The sequence below is a fragment of the Schistocerca serialis genome, unplaced genomic scaffold (genome assembly GCF_023864345.2).
Source record: "Schistocerca serialis cubense isolate TAMUIC-IGC-003099 unplaced genomic scaffold, iqSchSeri2.2 HiC_scaffold_1362, whole genome shotgun sequence".
Taxonomy (NCBI): Eukaryota; Metazoa; Arthropoda; class Insecta; order Orthoptera; family Acrididae; genus Schistocerca; species Schistocerca serialis.
Genome location: NW_026047583.1, coordinates 37,617,222 through 37,642,758, shown reverse-complemented (window position 1 = coordinate 37,642,758; position 25,537 = coordinate 37,617,222).

Below are 25,537 nucleotides of genomic sequence, written 5' to 3'. Positions count from 1 at the left end.
GTATCCCTTGGACGTTCTTATTGACGATGAGACACAGAAATTGCATCGGAATTAAATACAAAAGGCGCAATGCCGACTTTAGTACAAGAAGACTGACTCTTCCTACTGTCTAAGTTTTGTACCATTCCTGTGACACTAGTTATAGATTCCGATGTTTGACTTCAGTTTTACTGTATCCCTTGGACCTTCTTATTGACGATGAAACACAGAAATGGCATCGGAATTAAATACAAAAGGCACAAAGCCGACTTAAGTACAAGAGACTGACTCTTCTTACTGACTATGTTTTGAACCGTTCATGTGACACTAGTTATAGATTCCGATGCTTCACTTCAGGTTTACTGTATCCCTTGCACCTCCTTATTGAAGATGAAACACAAAAAATAGCATCGGATTTAAATACAAAAGCCACAATGCCGACTTAAGTACATGAAGACCGACACTTCTTACTGACTATGTTTTGAACCATTCCTGTGACACTAGTTATAGATTCCGATGCTTCACTTCAGGTTTACTGTATCCCTTGGACCTTCTTATTGACGATGAAACACAGAAATTGCATCGGAATTAAATACAAAAGGCACAATGCCGACTTAGGTACATGAAGACCGACACTTCTTACTGACTATGTTTTGAACCATTCCTGGGACACCAGTTATAGATTCCGATGCTTCACTCCAGGTTTACTGTATCCCTTGGACCTTCTTATTGACGATGAAACACAGAAATTGCTTCGGAATTAAATACAAAAGGCACAATGCCGACTTAAGTTTATGAAGACCGACACTTCTTACTGACTAGGTTTTGAACCATTCCTGTAACACTAGTTATAGATTCCGATGCTTCAATTCAGGTTTACTGTATAGCTTGGACCTTCTTATTTACGATGAAACACAGAAATTGCATCGGAATTATATACAAAAGGCACAATGCCGACTTAAGTACAAGAAGACTGACTCTTCCTACAGACCCTTTCTGTCACACTAGTTATAGATTCCGATGAGTCACTTCAGGTTTACTGTATCCCTTGGACCTTCTTATTGACGATGAAACACAGAAATTGCATCGGAATTAAAAACAAAAGGCACAATTCCGACTTAAGTACATGAAGACCGACACTTCTTACTGACTATGTTTTGAACCATTCCTGAGACACTAGTTATAGATTCCGATGCTTCACTCTAGGTTTACTGTATCCCTTGGACCTTCTTATTGACGATGAATCACAGAAATTGCATAGGAATTAAATAAAAAAGGCACAATGCCGACTTAAGTACATGAAGACCGACACTTCTTTTGACTATGATTTGAACCATTCCTGTGACACTAGTTATAGATTCCGATGCTTCACTTCAGGTTTACTGTATCCCTTGGACCTTCTTATTGACGATAAAACACAGAAATTGCTTCGGAATTAAATACAAAAGGCACAATGCCGACTTAGGTACATGAAGACCGACACTTCTTACTGACTATGTTTTGAACCATTCCTGGGACACCAGTTATAGATTCCGATGCTTCACTCCAGGTTTACTGTATCCCTTGGACCTTCTTATTGACGATGAAACACAGAAATTGCTTCTGAATTAAATACAAAAGGCACAACGCCGACTTAAGTATATGAAGACCGACACTTCTTACTCACTATGCTTTGTACCATTCCTGTAACACTAGTTATAGATTCCGATGCTTCACTTCAGGTTTACTGTATCCCTTGGACCTTCTAATTGACGATGATACACAGAAATTGCATCGGAAGTAAATACAAAAGGCACTATGCCGACTTAAGTACATGAAGACTGACTCTTCCTACAGACCCTTTCTGTGACACTAGTTATAGATTCCGATGATTCACTTCAGGTTTACTGTATCCCTTGGACCTTCTTATTGACGATGAAACACAGAAATTGCATCGTAATTAAAAACAAAAGTCACAATGCCGACTTAAGTACATGAAGACCGACACTTCTTACTGACTATGTTTTGAACCAATCCTGAGACACTAGTCATAGATTCCGATGCTTCACTCTAGGTTTACTGTATCCCTTGGACCTTCTTATTGACAATGAATCACAGAAATTGCATAGGAATTAAATACAAAAGGCACAATGCCGACTTAAGTACATGAAGACAGACATTTCATACTGACTATGTTTTGAACCATTCCTGTAACACTAATTATAGATTCCGATGCTTCACTTCAGGTATACTGTATCCCTTGGACCTTCATATTGACGATGAAACGCAGAAATTGCATAGGAATTAAATATAAAAGGCACAATGCCGACTTAAGGACAGGAAGACTGACTCTTCCTACTGACCATTCCTGTGACACTAGTTATAGATTCCGATGCTTCACTTCAGGTTTACTGTATCCCTCGGACCTTCTTATTGACGATGAAACACAGAAATTGCATCGGAATTAAATACAAAAGGCACAATGCCGACTTAAGTACATGAAGACCGACACTTCTTACTGACTATGTTTTCAACCACTCCAGTGACACGAGTTATAGATTCCGATGCTTCACTTCAAGTTTACTGTATCCCTTGGACCACCTTATTGACGATGAAACACAGAAATTGCATCCGAATTAAATACGAAAGGCACAATGCCGACTTAAGTACATGAGGACCGAAACTTCTTACTGACTATGCTTTGAACCATTCCTGTAACACTAGTTATAGATTCCGATGCTTCACTTCAGGTTTACTGTATCCCTTGGACCTTCTTATTGACGATGAAACACAGAAATTGCATCGGAATAAAATACAAAAGGCACAATGCCGTCTTAAGGACAAGAAGACTGACTCTTCCTACTGACCATTCCTGTGACACTAGTTATATATTCCGATGCTTCACTTCAGGTATACTGTATCCCTTGGACCTTCTTATTGACGATGAAACACAGATATTGCATCGGAATCAAATACAAAAGGCACAATGCTGCCTTAAGTATAAGAACACTTTATCTTCTTACTGACTATGTTTTGATCCATTCCTGTAACACTAGTTATGGATTCCGATGCTTCACTTCAGGTTTACTGTATCCCTTGGACGTTCTTATTGACGATGAAACACAGAAATTGCATCGGAATTAAATACAAAAGGCACAATGCCGACTTAAGTACAAGAAGACTGACTCTTCCTACTGTCTAAGTTTTGAACAATTACTGTGACACTAGTTATAGATTCCGATGCTTGACTTCAGTTTTACTGTATCCCTTGGACCTTCTTATTGATGATGAAACACAGAAATCGCATCGGAATTAAATACAAAAGGCACAAAGCCGACTTAAGTACAAGAGACTGACTCTTCTTACTGACAATGATTTGAACCATTCCTGTGACACTAGTTATAGATTCCAATGCTTCACTTCAGGTTTACTGTATCCCTTGGACGTTCGTATTGACGATGAAACATAGAAATTGCATCGGAATTAAATACAAAAGGCACAATGCCGACTTAATTACAAGAAGTCTGACTCTTCTTACCGACTATGTTTTGAAGCATTCCTGTGACACTAGTTATAGATTCCGATGCTTCACTTCAGGTTTACTGTATCCCTCTGACCATCTTATTGACAATGAAACACTGAAATTGCATCGGAATTAAATTGAAAAGGCACAATGCCGACTTAAGTAAAAGAAGACTGACTCTTCTTACTGTCTCTGTTTTGAACCATTCCTGTGACACTAGTTATTGATTCCGATGTTTGACTTCAGTTTTACTGTATCCCTTGGACCTCCTTATTGAAGATGAAACACAGAAATAGCATCGGATTTAAATACAAAAGGCACAATGCCGACTTAAGTACATGAACACCGACACTTCTTACTGGCTATGTTTTGAACCATTCCTATGACACTAGTTATAGATTCCGATGCTTCACTTCAGGTTTACTGTATCCCTTGGACCTTCTTATTGACGATGAAACACAGAAATTGCATCGGAATTAAATACAAAAGGCACAATGCCGACTTAGGTACATGAAGACCGACACTTCTTACAGACTATGTTTTTAACCATTCCTGGGACACCAGTTATAGATTCCGATGCTTCACTCCAGGTTTACTGTATCCCTTGGACCTTCTTATTGACGATGAAACACAGAAATTGCTTCGGAATTAAATACAAAAGGCACAATGCCGACATAAGTACATGAAAACCGACACTTCTTACTGACTATGTTTTGAACCATTCCTGTAACACTAGTTATAGATTCCGATGCTTCACTTCAGGTTTACTGTATCGCTTGGACCTTCTTATTTACGATGAAACACAGAAATTGCATCGGAAGTAAATACAAAAGGCACAATGCCGACTTAAGGACAAGAAGACTGACTCTTCTTACTGACCCTTTCTGTGACACTAGTTATGGATTCCGATGCTTCACTTCAGGTTAACTGTATCCCTTGGACCTTCTTATTGACGATGAAACACAGAAATTGCATCGGAATTAAATACAAAAGGCACAATGCCGACTTAAGTACATGAAGACCGACACTTCTTACTGACTATGTTTTGAACCATTCCTGAACACTAGTTAAAGATTCCGATGCTTCACTTCAGGTTTACTGTATCCCTTGGACCATCTTAGTGTCGATGGAACATAGATATTGCATCGGAATTAAATACAAAAGACACAATGCCGACTTAAGTACATGAAGACCGATACTTCTTCCTGTCTATGTTTTGAACCATTCCTATAACACTAGTTATAGATTCCGATGCGTCACTTCAGGTTCACTGTATCCCTTGGACCTTCTTATTGACGATGAAACACAGAAATTGCATCGGAATTAAATACAAAAGGCACAATGCCGACTTAAGGACAAGAAGACTGACTCTTCTTACTGACCATTCCTGTGACACTAGTTATAGAATCCGATGCTTCACTTCAGGTTTACTGTATCCCTTGGACCTTCTTATTGACGATGAAACACAGAAATAGCAGCGGAATTAAATACAAAAGGCACAATGCCGACTTAAGTAAATGAAGACCGACACTTCTTTCTGACTATGATTTGAACCATTCCTGTGACACTAGTTATAGATTCCGATGCTTCACTCCAGGTTTACTGTATCCCTTGGACCTTCTTATTAACGATGAAACACAGAAATTGCATCGGAATTAAATACAAAAGGCACAATGCCGTCTTAAGGACAAGAAGACTGACTCTTCCTACTGACCATTCCTGTGAAACTAGTTATAGATTCCGATGCATCACCTCAGGTTTACTGTATGCCTTGGACCTTCTTATTGACGGTGAAACACAGAAATAGCATCAGATTTAAACACAAAAGGCACAATGCCGACTTAAGTACATGAAGACCGTCACTTCTTACTGACTATGTTTGAACCATTCCTGTGACACTAGTTATAGATTCCGATGCTTCACTTCAGGTTTACTGTATCCCTTGGACCTTCTTATTGACGATGAAACACAGAAATTGCATCGGAATTAAGTACAAAAGGCACAATGCCGACTTAAGTACAAGAAGACTGACTCTTCCTAGTGTATAAGTTTTGAACCATATCTGTGACACTAGTTATAGATTGTGATGCTTGACTTCAGTTTTACTGTATCCCTTGGACCTTCTTATTGACGATGAAACACAGAAATTGCATCGGAATTAAATACAAAAGGCACAATGCCGACTTTAGTTTATGAAGACCGACACTTCTTACTGACTATGTTTTGAACCATTCCTGTAACACTAGTTATTGATTCCGATGCTTCACTTCAGGTTTACTGTATCCCTTGGACCTTCTTATTGACGATGAAACACAGAAATTGCATCGGAATTCAATACAAAAGGCACAATGCCGACGTAAGGACAAGAAGACTGACTCTTCCTACTGACCCTTTCTGTGACACTAGTTATAGATTCCGATGCTTCACTTGAGGTTTACTGTATCCCTTGGACCTTCTTATTGACGATGAAACACAGAAATTGCATCGGAATTATATACAAAAGCACAATGCCGACTTAAGTACATGAAGACCTACACTTGTAATTGGCTATGTTTTGATCCATTTCTGCAACACTAGTTATAGATTCCGATGCTTCACTTCAGGTTTACTGTAACTCTTGGACCATCTTAGTGACGATGAAACACAGAAATTGCATCGGAATTGAATACAAAAGGCACAATATCGACTTAAGTACATGACGACCGACACTTCTTACTGACTATGTTTTGAACCATTCCTGTAACACTAGTTAAAGATTCCGATGCTTCACTTCAGGTTTACTGTATCCCCTGGACCTTCTTATTGACGATGAAACACAGAAATTGCATCGGAATTAAATACAAAAGGCGCAATGCCGACTTAAGGACAAGAAGACTGACTCTTCTCACTGACTATTCCTGTGACACTAGTTATAGATTCCGATGCTTCACTTCTGGTTTACTGTGTCCCTTGGACCTTCTTATTGACGATGAACCACAGAACTTGCATCGGAATTAAATACAAAAGGCACAATGCCGAGTTAAGTACATGAAGACCGACACTTCTTACTGGTTATGTTTTGAACCATTCCTGTGACACTAGTTATAGATTCCGATGCTTCACTTCAGGTTTACTGTATCCCTTGGACCTTCTTATTGACGATGAAACACAGAAATTGCATCGGAATTCAATACAAAAGGCACAATGCCGACGTAAGGACAAGAAGACTGACTCTTCCTACTGACCCTTTCTGTGACACTAGCTATAGATTCCGATGCTTCACTTCAGGTTTACTGTATCCCTTGGACCTTCTTATTGACGATGAAACACAGAAATTGCATCGGAATTAAATACAAAAGGCACAATGCCGACTTAAGGACAAGAAGACTGACTCTTCTCACTGACCATTCCTGTGACACTAGTTATAGATTCCGATGCTTCACTTCAGGTTTACTGTGTCCCTTGGACCTTCTTATTGACGATGAAACACAGAAATTGCATCGGAATTAAATACAAAAGGCACAATGCCGACTTAAGTACATGAAGACCGACACTTCTTACTGGTTATGTTTTGAACCATTCCTGTGACACTAGTTATAGATTCCGATGCTTCACTTCAGGTTTTCTGTATCCCTTGGACCTTCTTATTGACGATGAAACACAGAAATTGCATCGGAATTAAATACAAAAGGCGCAATGCCGACTTAAGGGCGAGAAGACGGACTCTTCCTACTGACCCTTTCTGTGACACTAGTTATAGATTCCGATGCTTCACTTCAGGTTTACTGTATCCCTTGGACCTTCTTATTGACGATGTAACACAGAAATTGCATCGGAATTTAATACAAAAGACACAATGCCGACTTAAGTACATGAAGACCGACACTTAGTACTGACAATGTTTTGAACCATTCCTGTGACACTAGTTATAGATTCCGATGCATCACCTCAGGTTTACTGTATCCCTTGGACCTTCTTATTGACGATGAAACACAGAAATAGCATCAGATTTTAATACAAAAGGCACAATGCCGACGTAGGTACATGAAGACCGACACTTCTTACTGACTATGTTTTGAACCATTCCTGTGACACTAGTTATAGATTCCGAAGCTTCACTTCAGGTTTACTGTATCCCTTGGACCTTCTTATTGACGATGAAACACAGAAATTGCATCGGAATTAAATACAAAAGGCACAATGCCGACTTAGGTACATGAAGACCGACACTTCTTACTGACTATGTTTTGAACCATTCCTGGGACACCAGTTATAGATTCCGATGCTTCACTCCAGGTTTACCGTATCCCGTGGACCTTCTTATTGACGATGAAACACAGAAATTGCTTCGGAATTAAATACAAAAGGCACAATGCCGACTTTAGTTTATGAAGACCGACACTTCTTACTGACTATGTTTTGAACCATTCCTGTAACAGTAGTTATAGATTCCGATGCTTCACTCAGGTTTACTGTATCCCTTGGACCTTCTTATTGACGATGAAACACAGAAATTGCATCGGAATTCAATACAAAAGGCACAATGCCGACGTAAGGACAAGAAGACTGACTCTTCCTACTGACCCTTTCTGTGACACTAATTATAGATTCCGATGCTTCACTCCAGGTTTACTGTATCCCTTGGACCTTCTTATTGACGATGAAACACAGAAATTGCATCGGAATTAAATACAAAAGGCGCAATGCCGACTTAAGGGCAAGAAGACTCACTCTTCCTACAGACCCTTTCTGTGACACTAGTTATAGATTCCGATGATACACTTCAGGTTTACTGTATCCCTTGGACCTTCTTATTGACGATGAAACACAGAAATTGCATCGTAATTAAAAACAAAAGGCACAATGCCGACTTAAGTACATGAAGACCGACACTTCTTACTGACTATGTTTTGAACCAATCCTGAGACACTAGTCATAGATTCCGATGCTTCACTCTAGGTTTACTGTATCCCTTGGACCTTCTTATTGACGATGAATCACAGAAATTGCATAGAAATTAAATACAAAAGGCACAATGCCGACTTAAGTACATGAAGACCGACAATTCATACTGACTAAGTTTTGAACCATTCCTGTGACACTAATTATAGATTCCTATGCTTCACTTCAGGTATACTGTATCGATTGGACCTTCATATTGACGATGAAACGCAGAAATTGCATAGGAATTAAATATAAAAGGCACAATGCCGACTTAAGGACAGGAAGACTGACTCTTCCTACTGACCATTCCTGTGACACTAGTTATAGATTCCGATGCTTCACTTCAGGTTTACTGTATCCCTCGGACCTTCTTATTGACGATGAAACACAGAAATTGCATCGGAATTAAATACAAAAGGCACAATGCCGACTTAAGTACATGAAGACCGACACTTCTTACTGACTATGTTTTCAACCACTCCTGTGACACGAGTTATAGATTCCGATGCTTCACTTCAAGTTTACTGTATCCCTTGGACCATCTTATTGACGATGAAACACAGAAATTGCATCCGAATTAAATACGAAAGGCACAATGCCGACTTAAGTACATGAGGACCGAAACTTCTTACTAACTATGCTTTGAACCATTCCTGTAACACTAGTTATAGATTCCGATGCTTCACTTCAGGTTTACTGTATCCCTTGGACCTTCTTATTGACGATGAAACACAGAAATCGCATCGGAATTAAATACAAAAGGCACAAAGCCGACTTAAGTACAAGAGACTGACTCTTCTTACTGACAATGATTTGAACCATTCCTGTGACACTAGTTATAGATTCCGATGCTTCACTTCAGGTTTACTGTATCCCTTGGACGTTCGTATTGACGATGAAACATAGAAATTGCATCGGAATTAAATACAAAAGGCACAATGCCGACTTAATTACAAGAAGTCTGACTCTTCTTACTGACTATGTTTTGAAGCATTCCTGTGACACTAGTTATAGATTCCGATGCTTCACTTCAGGTTTACTGTATCCCTCTGACCATCTTATTGACAATGAAACACTGAAATTGCATCGGAATTAAATAGAAAAGGCACAATGCCGACTTAAGTAAAAGAAGACTGACTCTTCTTACTGTCTCTGTTTTGAACCATTCCTGTGACACTAGTTATAGATTCCGATGTTTGACTTCAGTTTTACTGTATCCCTTGGACCTCCTTATTGAAGATGAAACACAGAAATAGCATCGGATTTAAATACAAAAGGCACAATGCCGACTTAAGTACATGAACACCGACACTTCTTACTGGCTATGTTTTGAACCATTCCTATGACACTAGTTATAGATTCCGATGCTTCACTTCAGGTTTACTGTATCCCTTGGACCTTCTTATTGACGATGAAACACAGAAATTGCATCGGAATTAAATACAAAAGGCACAATGCCGACTTAGGTACATGAAGACCGACACTTCTTACTGACTATGTTTTTAACCATTCCTGGGACACCAGTTATAGATTCCGATGCTTCACTTCAGGTTTACTGTATCCCTTGGACCTTCTTATTGACGATGAAACACAGAAATTGCTTCGGAATTAAATACAAAAGGCATAATGCCGACATAAGTACATGAAAACTGACACTTCTTACTGACTATGTTTTGAACTATTCCTGTAAAACTAGTTATAGATTCCGATGCTTCACTTCAGATTTACTGTATCGCTTGGACCTTCTTATTTACGATGAAACACAGAAATTGCATCGGAATTAAATACAAAAGGCACAATGCCGACTTAAGGACAAGAAGACTGACTCTTCTTACTGACCCTTTCTGTGACACTAGTTATGGATTCCGATGCTTCACTTCAGGTTAACTGTATCCCTTGGACCTTCTTATTGACGATGAAACACAGAAATTGCATCGGAAATAAATACAAAAGGCACAATGCCGACTTAAGTACATGAAGACCGACACTTCTTACTGACTATGTTTTGAACCATTCCTGAACACTAGTTAAAGATTCCGATGCTTCACTTCAGGTTTACTGTATCCCTTGGACCATCTTAGTGTCGATGAAACATAGATATTGCATCGGAATTAAATACAAAAGACACAATGCCGACTTAAGTACATGAAGACCGATACTTCTTCCTGTCTATGTTTTGAACCATTCCTATAACACTAGTTATAGATTCCGATGCTTCACTTCAGGTTCACTGTATCCCTTGGACCTTCTTATTGACGATGAAACACAGAAATTGCATCGGAATTAAATACAAAAGGCACAATGCCGACTTAAGGACAAGAAGACTGACTCTTCTTACTGACTATTCCTGTGACACTAGTTATAGAATCCGATGCTTCACTTCAGGTTTACTGTATCCCTTGGACCTTCTTATTGACGAGGAAACACAGAAATAGCAGCGGAATTAAATACAAAAGGCACAATGCCGACTTAAGTAAATGAAGACCGACACTTCTTACTGACTATGATTTGAACCATTCCTGTGACACTAGTTATAGATTCCGATGCTTCACTCCAGGTTTACTGTATCCCTTGGACCTTCTTATTATCGATGAAACACAGAAATTGCATCGGAATAAAATACAAAAGGCACAATGCCGTCTTAAGGACAAGAAGACTGACTCTTCCTACTGACCATTCCTGTGAAACTAGTTATAGATTCCGATGCATCACCTCAGGTTTACTGTATGCCTTGGACCTTCTTATTGACGGTGAAACACAGAAATAGCATCAGATTTAAACACAAAAGGCACAATGCCGACTTAAGTACATGAAGACCGACACTTCTTACTGACTATGTTTTGAACCATTCCTGTGACACTAGTTATAGATTCCGATGCTTCACTTCAGGTTTACTGTATCCCTTAGACCCTCTTATTGACGATGAAACACAGAAATTGCATCGGAATTAAATACAATAGGCACAATGCCGACTTAGGTACATGAAGACCGACACTTCTTACTGACTATGCTTTGAACCATTCCTGGGACACCAGTTATAAATTCCGATGCTTCACTCCAGGTTTACTGTATCCCTTTGACCTTCTTATTGACGATGAAACACAGAAATTGCTTCGGAATTTAATACAAAAAGCACAATGCCGACTTTAGTTTATGAAGACCGACACTTCTTACTGACTATGTTTTGAACCATTCCTGTAACACTAGTTATTGATTCCGATGCTTCACTTCAGGTTTACTGTATCCCTTGGACCTTCTTATTGACGATGAAACACAGAAATTGCATCGGAATTCAATACAAAAGGCACAATGCCGACGTAAGGACAAGAAGACTGACTCTTCCTACTGACCCTTTCTGTGACACTAGTTATAGATTCCGATGCTTCACTTCAGGTTTACTGTATCCCTTGGACCTTCTTATTGACGATGAAACACAGAAATTGCATCGGAATTATATACAAAAGCACAATGCCGACTTAAGTACATGAAGACCTACACTTGTAATTGGCTATGTTTTGATCCATTTCTGTAACACTAGTTATAGATTCCGATGCCTCACTTCGGGTTTACTGTAACTCTTGGACCATCTTAGTGACGATGAAACACAGAAATTGCATCGGAATTGAATACAAATGGCACAATATCGACTTAAGTACATGACGACCGACACTTCTTACTGACTATGTTTTGAACCATTCCTGTAACACTAGTTAAAGATTCCGATGCTTCACTTCAGGTTTACTGCATCCCCTGGACCTTCTTATTGACGATGAATCACAGAAATTGCATCGGAATTAAATACAAAAGGCACAATGCCGACTTAAGGACAAGAAGACTGACTCTTCTCACTGACCATTCCTGTGACACTAGTTATAGATTCCGATGCTTCACTTCAGGTTTACTGTGTCCCTTGGACCTTCTTATTGACGATGAAACACAGAAATTGCATCGGAATTAAATACAAAAGGCACAATGCCGACTTAAGTACATGAAGACCGACACTTCTTACTGGTTATGTTTTGAACCATTCCTGTGACACTAGTTATAGATTCCGATGCTTCATTTCAGGTTTACTGTATCCCTTGGACCTTCTTATTGACGATGAAACACAGAAATTGCATCGGAATTCAATACAAAAGGCACAATGCCGACGTAAGGACAAGAAGACTGACTCTTCCTACTGACCCTTTCTGTGACACTAGTTATAGATTCCGATGCTTCACTTCAGGTTTACTGTATCGCTTGGACCTTCTTATTTACGATGAAACACAGAAATTGCATCGGAATTATATACAAAAGGCACAATGCCGACTTAAGTACATGAAGACCTACACTTCTAATTGTCTATGTTTTGATCCATTTCTGTAACACTAGTTATAGATTCCGATGCTTCACTTCGGGTTTACTGTAACTCATGGACCATCTTAGTGACGATGAAACACAGAAATTGCATCGGAATTGAATACAAAAGGCACAATATCGACTTAAGTACATGACGACCGACACTTCTTACTGACTATGTTTTGAACCATTCCTGTAACAATAGTTAAAGATTCCGATGCTTCACTTCAGGTTTACTGTATCCCCTGGACCTTCTTATTGACGATGAAACACAGAAATTGCATCGGAATTAAATACAAAAGGCACAATGCCGACTTAAGGACAAGAAGACTGACTCTTCTCACTGACCATTCCTGTGACACTAGTTATAGATTCCGATGCTTCACTTCATGTTTACTGTGTCCCTTGGACCTTCTTATTGACGATGAAACACAGAAATTGCATCGGAATTAAATACAAAAGGCACAATGCCGACTTAAGTACATGAAGACCGACACTTCTTACTGGTTATGTTTTGAACCATTCCTGTGACAATAGTTAAAGATTCCGATGCTTCACTTCAGGTTTACTGTATCCCCTGGACCTTCTTATTGACGATGAAACACAGAAATTGCATCGGAATTAAATACAAAAGGCACAATGCCGACTTAAGGACAAGAAGACTGACTCTTCTCACTGACCATTCCTGTGACACTAGTTATAGATTCCGATGCTTCACTTCAGGTTTACTGTATCCCTTGGACCTTCTTATTGACGATGAAACACAGAAATTGCATCGGAATTAAATACAAAAGGCGCAATGCCGACTTAAGGGCGAGAAGACTGACTCTTCCTACTGACCCTTTCTGTGACACTAGTTATAGATTCCGATGCTTCACTTCAGGTTTACTGTATCCCTTGGACCTTCTTATTGACGATGTAACACAGAAATTGCGTCGGAATTTAATACAAAAGACACAATGCCGACTTAAGTACATGAAGACCGACTCTTAGTACTGACAATGTTTTGAACCATTCCTCTGACACTAGTTATAGATTCCGATGCATCCCCTCAGGTTTACTGTATCCCTTGGACCTTCTTATTGACGATGAAACACAGAAATAGCATCAGATTTTAATACAAAAGGCACAATGCCGACGTAGGTACGTGAAGACCGACACTTCTTACTGACTATGTTTTGAACCATTCCTGTGACACTAGTTATAGATTCCGATGCTTCACTTCAGGTTTACTGTATCCCTTGGACCTTCTTATTGACGATGAAACACAGAAATTGCATCGGAATTAAATACAAAAGGCACAATGCCGACTTAGGTACATGAAGACCGACACTTCTTACTGACTATGTTTTGAACCATTCCTGGGACACCAGTTATAGATTCCGATGCTTCACTCCAGGTTTACCGTATCCCGTGGACCTTCTTATTGACGATGAAACACAGAAATTGCTTCGGAATTAAATACAAAAATCACAATGCCGACTTTAGTTTATGAAGACCGACACTTCTTACTGACTATGTTTTGAACCATTCCTGTAACACTAGTTATAGATTCCGATGCTTCACTCAGGTTTACTGTATCCCTTGGACCTTCTTATTGACGATGAAACACAGAAATTGCATCGGAATTCAATACAAAAGGCACAATGCCGACGTAAGAACAAGAAGACTGACTCTTCCTACTGACCCTTTCTGTGACACTAGTTATAGATTCCGATGCTTCACTCCAGGTTTACTGTATCCCTTGGACCTTCTTATTGACGATGAAACACAGAAATTGCATCGGAATTAAATACAAAAGGCGCAATGCCGACTTATAGGCAAGAAGACTCACTCTTCCTACTGACCATTTCTGTGATACTAGTTATAGATTCCGATGCTTCACTTCAGGTTTACTGTATCCCTTGGACCCTTTTTACCGACGATGAAACACAGAAATTGCATCGGAATTAAATACAAAAGGCACAATGCCGACTTAAGTACATGAAGACCGACACTTCGTACTGACAATGATTTGAACCATTCCTGTGACACTGGTTATAGATTCCGATGCATCACCTCAGGTTTACTGTATCCCTTGGACCTTCTTATTGACGATGAAACACAGAAATAGCATCGGATTTAAAGACAATAGGCACAATGCCGACCTAAGTACATTAAGACCGACACTTCTTACTGACTATGTTTTGAACCATTCCTGTGACACTAGTTAAAAATTCCGATGCTTCACTTCAGGTTTATTGTATCCCTTGGACCTTCTTATTGACGATGAAACACAGAAATTGCATCGGAATTAAATACAAAAGGCACAATGCCGACTTAGGTACATGAAGACCGACACTTCTTACTGACTATCCTTTGAACCATTCCTGGAACACCAGTTATAGATTCCGATGCTTCACTCCAGGTTTACTGTATCCCTTGGACCTTCTTATTGACGATGAAACACAGAAATTGCTTCGGAATTAAATACAATAGGCACAATGCCGACTTTAGTTTATGAAGACCGTCACTTCTCACTGACTATGTTTTGAACCATTCCTGTAACACTAGTTATAGATTCCGATGCTTCACTTCAGGTTTACTGTATCCCTTTGACCTTCTTATTGACGATGAAACACAGAAATTGCATCGGAATTCAATACAAAAGGCACAATGCCGACGTAAGGACAAGAAGACTGACTCTTCCTACTGACATTTTCTGTGACACTAGTTATAGATTCCGATGCTTCACTTCAGGTTTACTGTATCCCTTGGACCTTCTTATTGACGATGAAACACGGAAATTGCATTGGAATTAAATACAAAAGGCACAATGCCGACTGAAGTACATGAAGACCTACACTTCTTACTGTCTATGTTTTGAACCATTCCTGTAACACTAGTTATAGATTCCGATGCTTCACTTCAGGTTTACTGTATCCCTTGGACCTTCTTATTGACGATGAAACACAGAAATTGCATCGGATTTAAATACAAAAGGCACAATGCCGACTTAAGTACATGAAGACCGACACTTCTTACTGACTATGTTTTGAACCATTCCTGAGACACTAGTTATAGATTCCGATGCTTCACTCTAGGTTTACTGTATCCCTTGGACCTTCTTATTGACGATGAATCACAGAAATTGCATTGGAATTAAATACAAAAGGCACAATGCCGACTTAAGTACATGAAGACCGACACTTCTTTTGACTATGATTTGAACCATTCCTGTGACACTAGTTATAGATTCCGATGCTTCACTTCAGGTTTACTGTATCCCTTGGACCTTCTTATTGACGATAAAACACAGAAATTGCATCGGAATTAAATACAAAAGGCACAATGCCGACTTAGGCACATGAAGACCGACACTTCTTACTGACTATGTTTTGAACCATTCCTGGGACACCAGTTATAGATTCCGATGATTCACTCCAGGTTTACTGTATCCCTTGGACCTTCTTATTGACGATGAAACACAGAAATTGCTTCTGAATTAAATACAAAAGGCACAACGCCGACTTAAGTATATGAAGACCGACACTTCTTACTCACTATGCTTTGTACCATTTCTGTAACACTAGTTATAGATTCCGATGCTTCACTTCAAGTTTACTGTATCCCTTGGACCTTCTAATTGACGATGAAACACAGAAATTGCATCGGAAGTAAATACAAAAGGCACTATGCCGACTTAAGTACAAGAAGACTGACTCTTCCTACAGACCCTTTCTGTGACACTAGTTATAGATTCCGATGATTCACTTCAGGTTTACTGTATCCCTTGGACCTTCTTATTGACGATGAAACACAGAAATTGCATCGTAATTAAAAACAAAAGGCACAATGCCGACTTAAGTACATGAAGACCGACACTTCTTACTGACTATGTTTTGAACCAATCCTGAGACACTAGTCATAGATTCCGATGCTTCACTCTAGGTTTACTGTATCCCTTGGACCTTCTTATTGACGATGAATCACAGAAATTGCATAGCAATTAAATACAAAAGGCACAATGCCGACTTAAGTACATGAAGACCGACATTTCATACTGACTATGTTTTGAACCATTCCTGTAACACTAATTATAGATTCCGATGCTTCACTTCAGGTATACTGTATCCCTTGGACCTTCATATTGACGATGAAACGCAGAAATTGCATAGGAATTAAATATAAAAGGCACAATGCCTACTTAAGGACAGGAAGACTGACTCTTCCTACTGACCATTCCTGTGACACTAGTTATAGATTCCGATGCTTCACTTCAGGTTTACTGTATCCCTCGGACCTTCTTATTGACGATGAAACACAGAAATTGCATCGGAATTAAATACAAAAGGCACAATGCCGACTTAAGTACATGAAGACCGACACTTCTTACTGACTATGTTTTCAACCACTCCTGTGACACGAGTTATAGATTCCGATGCTTCACTTCAAGTTTACTGTATCCCTTGGACCATCTTATTGACGATGAAACACAGAAATTGCATCCGAATTAAATGCGAAAGGCACAATGCCGACTTAAGTACATGAGGACCGAAACTTCTTACTGACTATGATTTTAACCATTCCTGTAACACTAGTTATAGATTCCGATGCTTCACTTCAGCTTTACTGTATCCCTTGGACCTTCTTATTGACGATGAAACACAGAAATTGCATCGGAATTAAATACAAAAGGCACAATGCCGTCTTAAGGACAAGAAGACTGACTCTTCCTACTGACCATTCCTGTGACACTAGTTATATATTCCGATGCTTCACTTCAGGTATACTGTATCCCTTGGACATTCTTATTAACGATGAAACACAGATATTGCATCGGAATCAAATACAAAAGGCACAATGCTGCCTTAAGTATAAGAAGACTTTATCTTCTTACTGACTATGTTTTGATCCATTCCTGTAACACGAGTTATGGATTCCGATGCTTCACTTCAGGTTTACTGTATCCCTTGGACGTTCTTATTGACGATGAAACACAGAAATTGCATCGGAATTAAATACAAAAGGCACAATTCCGACTTAAGTACAAGAAGACTGACTCTTCCTACTGTCTAAGTTTTGAACCATTACTGTGACACTAGTTATAGATTCCGATGCTTGACTTCAGTTTTACTGTATCCCTTGGACCATCTTATTGACGATGAAACACAGAAATCGCATCGGAATTAAATACAAAAGGCACAAAGCCGACTTAAGTACAAGAGACTGACTCTTCTTACTGACAATGATTTGAACCATTCCTGTGACACTAGTTATAGATTCCGATGCTTCACTTCAGGTTTACTGTATCCCTTGGACGTTCGTATTGACGATGAAACATAGAAATTGCATCGGAATTAAATACAAAAGGCACAATGCCGACTTAATTACAAGAAGTCTGACTCTTCTTACTGACTATGTTTTGAAGCATTCCTGTGACACTAGTTATAGATTCCGATGCTTCACTTCAGGTTTACTGTATCCCTCTGACCATCTTATTGACAATGAAACACTGAAATTGCTTCGGAATTAAATAGAAAAGGCACAATGCCGACTTAAGTAAAAGAAGACTGACTCTTCTTACTGTCTCTGTTTTGAACCATTCCTGTGACACTAGTTATAGATTCCAATGTTTGACTTCAGTTTTACTGTATCCCTTGGACCTCCTTATTGAAGATGAAACACAGAAATAGCATCGGATTTAAATACAAAAGGCACAATGCCGACTTAAGTACATGAACACCGACACTTCTTACTGGCTATGTTTTGAACCATTCCTATGACACTAGTTATAGATTCCGATGCTTCACTTCAGGTTTACTGTATCCCTTGGACCTTCTTATTGACGATGAAACACAGAAATTGCATCGGAATTAAATACAAAAGGCACAATGCCGACTTAGGTACATGAAGACCGACACTTCTTACTGACTATGTTTTTAACCATTCCTGGGACACCAGTTATAGATTCCGATGCTTCACTCCAGGTTTACTGTATCCCTTGGACCTTCTTATTGACGATGAAACACAGAAATTGCTTCGGAATTAAATACAAAAGGCACAATGCCGACATAAGTACATGAAGACCGACACTTCTTACTGACTATGTTTTGAACCATTCCTGTAACACTAGTTATAGATTCCGATGCTTCACTTCAGGTTTACTGTATCGCTTGGACCTTCTTATTTACGATGAAACACAGAAATTGCATCGGAATTAAATACAAAAGGCACAATGCCGACTTAAGTACATGAAGACCGACACTTCTTACTGACTATGTTTGAACCATTCCTGAACACTAGTTAAAGATTCCGATGCTTCACTTCAGGTTTACTGTATCCCTTGGACCATCTTAGTGTCGATGAAACATAGATATTGCATCGGAATTAAATACAAAAGACACAATGCCGACTTAAGTACATGAAGACCGATACTTCTTCCTGTCTATGTTTTGAACCATTCCTACAACACTAGTTATAGATTCCGATGCTTCACTTCAGGTTCACTGTATCCCTTAGACCTTCTTATTGACGATGAAACACAGAAATTGCATCGGAATTAAATACAAAAGGCACAATGCCGACTTAAGGACAAGAAGACTGACTCTTCCTACTGACCATTCCTGTGAAACTAGTTATAGATTCCGATGCATCACCTCAGGTTTACTGTATGCCTTGGACCTTCTTATTGACGATGAAACACAGAAATTGCATCGGAATTATATACAAAAGCACAATGCCGACTTATGTACATGAAGACCTACACTTCTTACTGACTATGCTTTGAACCATTCCTGGGACACCAGTTATAAATTCCGATGCTTCACTCCAGGTTTACTGTATCCCTTGGACCTTCTTATTGACGATGAAACACAGAAATTGCATCGGAATTAAATACAAAAGGCACAATGCCGACTTAGGTACATGAAGACCGACACTTCTTACTGACTATGCTTTGAACCATTCCTGGGACACCAGTTATAAATTCCGATGCTTCACTCCAGGTTTACTGTATCCCTTGGACCTTCTTATTGACGATGAAACACAGAAATTGCATCGGAATTCAATACAAAAGGCACAATGCCGACGTAAGGACAAAAAGACTGACTCTTCCTACTGACCCTTTCTGTGACACTAGTTACAGATTCCGATGCTTCACTTCAGGTTTACTGTATCCCTTGGACCTTCTTATTGACGATGAAACACAGAAATTGCATCGGAATTATATACAAAAGCACAATGCCGACTTATGTACATGAAGACCTACACTTGTAATTGGCTATGTTTTGATCCATTTCTGTAACACTAGTTATAGATTCCGATGCTTCACTTCGGGTTTACTGTAACTCTTGGACCATCTTAGTGACGATGAAACACAGAAATTGCATCGGAATTGAATACAAAAGGCACAATATCGACTTAAGTACATGACGACCGACACTTCTTACTGACTATGTTTTGAAACATTCCTGTAACACTAGTTAAAGATTCCGATGCTTCACTTCAGGTTTACTGTATCCCCTGGACCTTCTTATTGACGATGAAACACAGAAATTGCATCGGAATTAAATACAAAAGGCACAATGCCGGCTTAAGGACAAGAAGACTGACTCTTCTCACTGACCATTCCTGTGACACTAGTTATAGATTCCGATGCTTCACTTCAGGTTTACTGTGTCCCTTTGACCTTCTTATTGACGATGAAACACAGAAATTGCATCGGAATTAAATACAAAAGGCACAATGCCGACTTAAGTACATGAAGACCGACACTTCTTACTGGTTATGTTTTGAACCATTCCTGTGACACTAGTTATAGATTCCGATGCTTCACTTCAAGTTTACTGTATCCCTTGGACCTTCTTATTGACGATGAAACACAGAAATTGCATCGGAATTCAATACAAAAGGCACAATGCCGACGTAAGGACAAGAAGACTGACTCTTCCTACTGACCCTTTCTGTGACACTAGTTATAGATTCCGATGCTTCACTTCAGGTTTACTGTATCCCTTCGACCTTCTTATTGACGATGAAACACAGAAATTGCATCGGAATTATATACAAAAGGCACAATGCCGACTTAAGTACATGAAGACCTACACTTCTAATTGTCTATGTTTTGATCCATTTCTGTAACACTAGTTATAGATTCCGATGCTTCACTTCGGGTTTACTGTAACTCTTGGACCATCTTAGTGACGATGAAACACAGAAATTGCATCGGAATTGAATACAAAAGGCACAATATCGACTTAAGTACATGACGACCGACACTTCTTACTGACTATGTTTTGAACCATTCCTGTAACACTAGTTAAAGATTCCGATGCTTCACTTCAGGTTTACTGTATCCCCTGGACCTTCTTATTGACGATGAAACACAGAAATTGCATCGGAATTAAATACAAAAGGCACAATGCCGACTTAAGGACAAGAAGACTGACTCTTCTCACTGACCATTCCTGTGACACTAGTTATAGATTCCGATGCTTCACTTCAGGTTTACTGTGTCCCTTGGACCTTCTTATTGACGATGAAACACAGAAATTGCATCGGAATTAAATACAAAAGGCACAATGCCGACTTAAGTACATGAAGACCGACACTTCTTACTGGTTATGTTTTGAACCATTCCTGTGACACTAGTTATAGATTCCGATGCTTCACTTCAGGTTTACTGTATCCCTTGGACCTTCTTATTGACGATGAAACACAGAAATTGCATCGGAATTAAATACAAAAGTCGCAATGCCGACTTAAGGGCGAGAAGACTGACTCTTCCTACTGACCCTTTCTGTGACACTAGTTATAGATTCCGATGCTTCACTTCAGGTTTACTGTATCCCTTGGACCTTCTTATTGACGATGTAACACAGAAATTGCATCGGAATTAAATACAAAAGGCACAATGCTGACTTAGGTACATGAAGACCGACACTTCTTACTGACTATGTTTTGAACCATTCCTGGGACACCAGTTATAGATTCCGATGCTTCACTCCAGGTTTACCGTATCCCGTGGACCTTCTTATTGACGATGAAACACAGAAATTGCTTCGGAATTAAATACAAAAGGCACAATGCCGACTTTAGTTTATGAAGACCGACACTTCTTACTGACTATGTTTTGAACCATTCCTGTAACACTAGTTATAGATTCCGATGCTTCACTCATGTTTACTGTATCCCTTGGACCTTCTTATTGACGATGAAACACAGAAATTGCATCGGAATTCAATACAAAAGACACAATGCCGACGTAAGGACAAGAAGACTGACTCTTCCTACTGACCCTTTCTGTGACACTAGTTATAGATTCCGATGCTTCACTCCAGGTTTACTGTATCCCTTGGACCTTCTTATTCACGATGAAACACAGACATTGCATCGGAATTAAATACAAAAGGCGCAATGCCGACTTAAGGGCAAGAAGACTCACTCTTCCTACTGACCATTTCTGTGATACTAGTTATAGATTCCGATGCTTCACTTCAGGTTTACTGTATCCCTTGGACCTTTTTACCGACGATGAAACACAGAAATTGCATCGGAATTAAATACAAAAGGCACAATGCTGACTTAAGTACATGAAGACCGACACTTCGTACTGACAATGTTTTGAACCATTCCTGTGACACTGGTTATAGATTCCGATGCATCACCTCAGGTTTACTGTATCCCTTGGACCTTCTTATTGACGATGAAACACAGAAATTGCATCGGATTTAAATACAATAGGCACAATGCCGACCTAAGTACATTAAGACCGACACTTCTTACTGACTATGTTTTGAATCATTCCTGTGACACTAGTTAAAGATTCCGATGCTTCACTTCAGGTTTATTGTATCCCTTGGACCTTCTTATTGACGATGAAACACAGAAATTGCATCGGAATTAAATACAAAAGGCACAATGCCGACTTAGGTACATGAAGACCGACACTTCTTACTGACTATGCTTTGAACCATTCCTGGGACACCAGTTATAGATTCCGATGCTTCACTCCAGGTTTACTGTATCCCTTGGACCTTCTTATTGACGATGAAACACAGAAATTACTTCGGAATTAAATACAATAGGCACAATGCCGACTTTAGTTTATGAAGACCGACACTTCTCACTGACTATGTTTTGAACCATTCCTGTAACACTAGTTATAGATTCCGATGCTTCACTTCAGGTTTACTGTATCCCTTTGACCTTCTTATTGACGATGAAACACAGAAATTGCATCGGAATTACATACAAAAGGCACAATGCCGACTTAAGTACATGAAGACCGACACTTCTTACTGAGTATGTTATGATTCATTCCTGTAACACTAGTTACTGATTCTGATGGTTCACTTCAGGTTTTCTGTATCCCTTGGACCTTCTTATTGACGATGAAACACGGAAATTGCATTGGAATTAAATACAAAAGCACAATGCCGACTGAAGTACATGAAGACCTACACTTCTTACTGTCTATGTTTTGAACCATTCCTGTAACACTAGTTATAGATTCCGATGCTTCACTTCAGGTTTACTGTATCCCTTGGACCTTCTTATTGACGATGAAACACAGAAATTGCATCGGAATTAAATACAAAAGGCACAATGCCGACTTAAGGACAAGAAGACTGACTCTTCTTACTGACCATTCCTGTGACACTAGTTATAGATTACGATGCTTCACTTCAGGTTTACTGTGTCCCTTGGACCTTCTTATTGACGATGAAACACAGAAATTGCATCGGAATTAAATACAAAAGGCACAATGCCGACTTAAGTACATGAAGACCGACACTTCTTACTGGTTATGTTTTGAACCATTCCTGTGACACTAGTTATAGATTCCGATGCTTCACTTCAGGTTTACTGTATCCCTTGGACCTTCTTATTGACGATGAAACACAGAAATTGCTTCGGAATTAAATACAAAAGGCGCAATGCCGACATAAGGGCAAGAAGACTGACTCTTCCTACTGACCATTTCTGTGACACTAGTTATAGATTCCGATGCTTCACTTCAGGTTTACTGTATCCCTTGGACCTTTTTACCGACGATGAAACACAGAAATTGCATCGGAATTAAATACAAAAGGCACAATGCCGACTTAAGTACATGAAGACCGACACTTCTTACTGACTATGTTTTGAACCATTCCTGTGACACTAGTTACAGATTCCGATGCTTCACTTCAGGTTTACTGTATCCCTTGGACCTTCTTATTGACGATGAAACACAGAAATTGCATCGGAATTAAATACAAAAAGCACAATGCCGACTTAAGGACAAGAAGACTGATTCTTCCTACTGACCATTCCTGTGACACTAGTTATGGATTCCGATGCTTCACTTCAGGTTTACTGTATCCCTTGGACCTTCTTATTGACGATGAAACACAGAAATTGCATCGGAATTACATACAAAAGGCACAATGCCGACTTAAGTACATGAAGACCGACACTTCTTACTTAGTATGTTATGATTCATTCCTGTAACACTAGTTACTGATTCTGATGGTTCACTTCAGGTTTACTGTATCCCTTGGACCTTCTTATTGACGATGAAACACAGAAATTGCATCGGAATTAAATACAAAAGGCACAATGCCGACTTAAGTACATGAAGACCGACACTTCTTACTGACTTTGATTTGAACCATTCCTGTGACACTAGTTATAGATTCCGATGCGGCACTCCAGGTTTACTGTATCCCTTGGACCTTCTTAATGACGATTAAACACAGAAATTGCATCGGAATTAAATACAAAAGGCACAATGCCGACTTAAGTACATGAAGACGGACACTTCCTACAGACTATGTTTTGAACCGTTCCTGTGTCACTAGTTATAGATTCCGATGCTCCACTTCAGGTTTACTGTATCGCTTGGACCATCTTATTGACGATGAAACACAGAAATTGCATCGGATTAAATACAAAAGGCACAATGCCGACTTAAGGACAAGAAGACTGACTCTTCCTACTGACCACTCCCGTGACACTAGTTATAGATTCCGATGCTTCACTTCAGGTTTTCTGTATCACTTGGACCTTCTTATTGACGATGAAACACAGAAATTGCATCGGAATTAAATGCAAAAGGCACAATGCCGACTTAAGTACATGAAGACCGACACTTCTCACTGACAATGTTTTGAACCATTGCTGTGACACTAGTTACAGATTCCGATGCTTCACTTCAGGTTGACTGTATCCCTTGGACCTTCTTATTGACGATGAAACACAGAAATTGCATCGGAATTAAATACAAAATGCACAATGCCGACTTAAGGACAAGAAGACTGACTCTTCCTACTGACCATTCCTGTGACACTAGTTATAGATTCCGATGCTTCAATTCAGGTTTACTGTATCCCTTGGACCTTCTTATTGACGATGAAACACAGAAATTGCATCGGAATTAAATACAAAAGGCACAATGCCGACTTAAGTACGTGAAGACCGACACTTCTTACTGGTTATGTTTTGAACCATTCCTGTGACACTAGTTATAGATTCCGATGCTTCACTTCAGGTTTACTGTATCCCTTGGACCTTCTTATTGACGATGAAACACTGAAATTGCATCGGAATTAAATACAAAAGGCGCAATGCCGACTTAAGGGCAAGAAGACTGACTCTTCCTACTGACCATTTCTGTGACACTAGTTATAGATCCCGATGCTTCACTTCAGGTTTACTGTATCCCTTGGACCTTTTTACCGACGATGAAACACAGAAATTGCATCGGAATTAAATACAAAAGGCACAATGCCGACTTAAGTACATGAAGACCGACACTTCTTACTGACT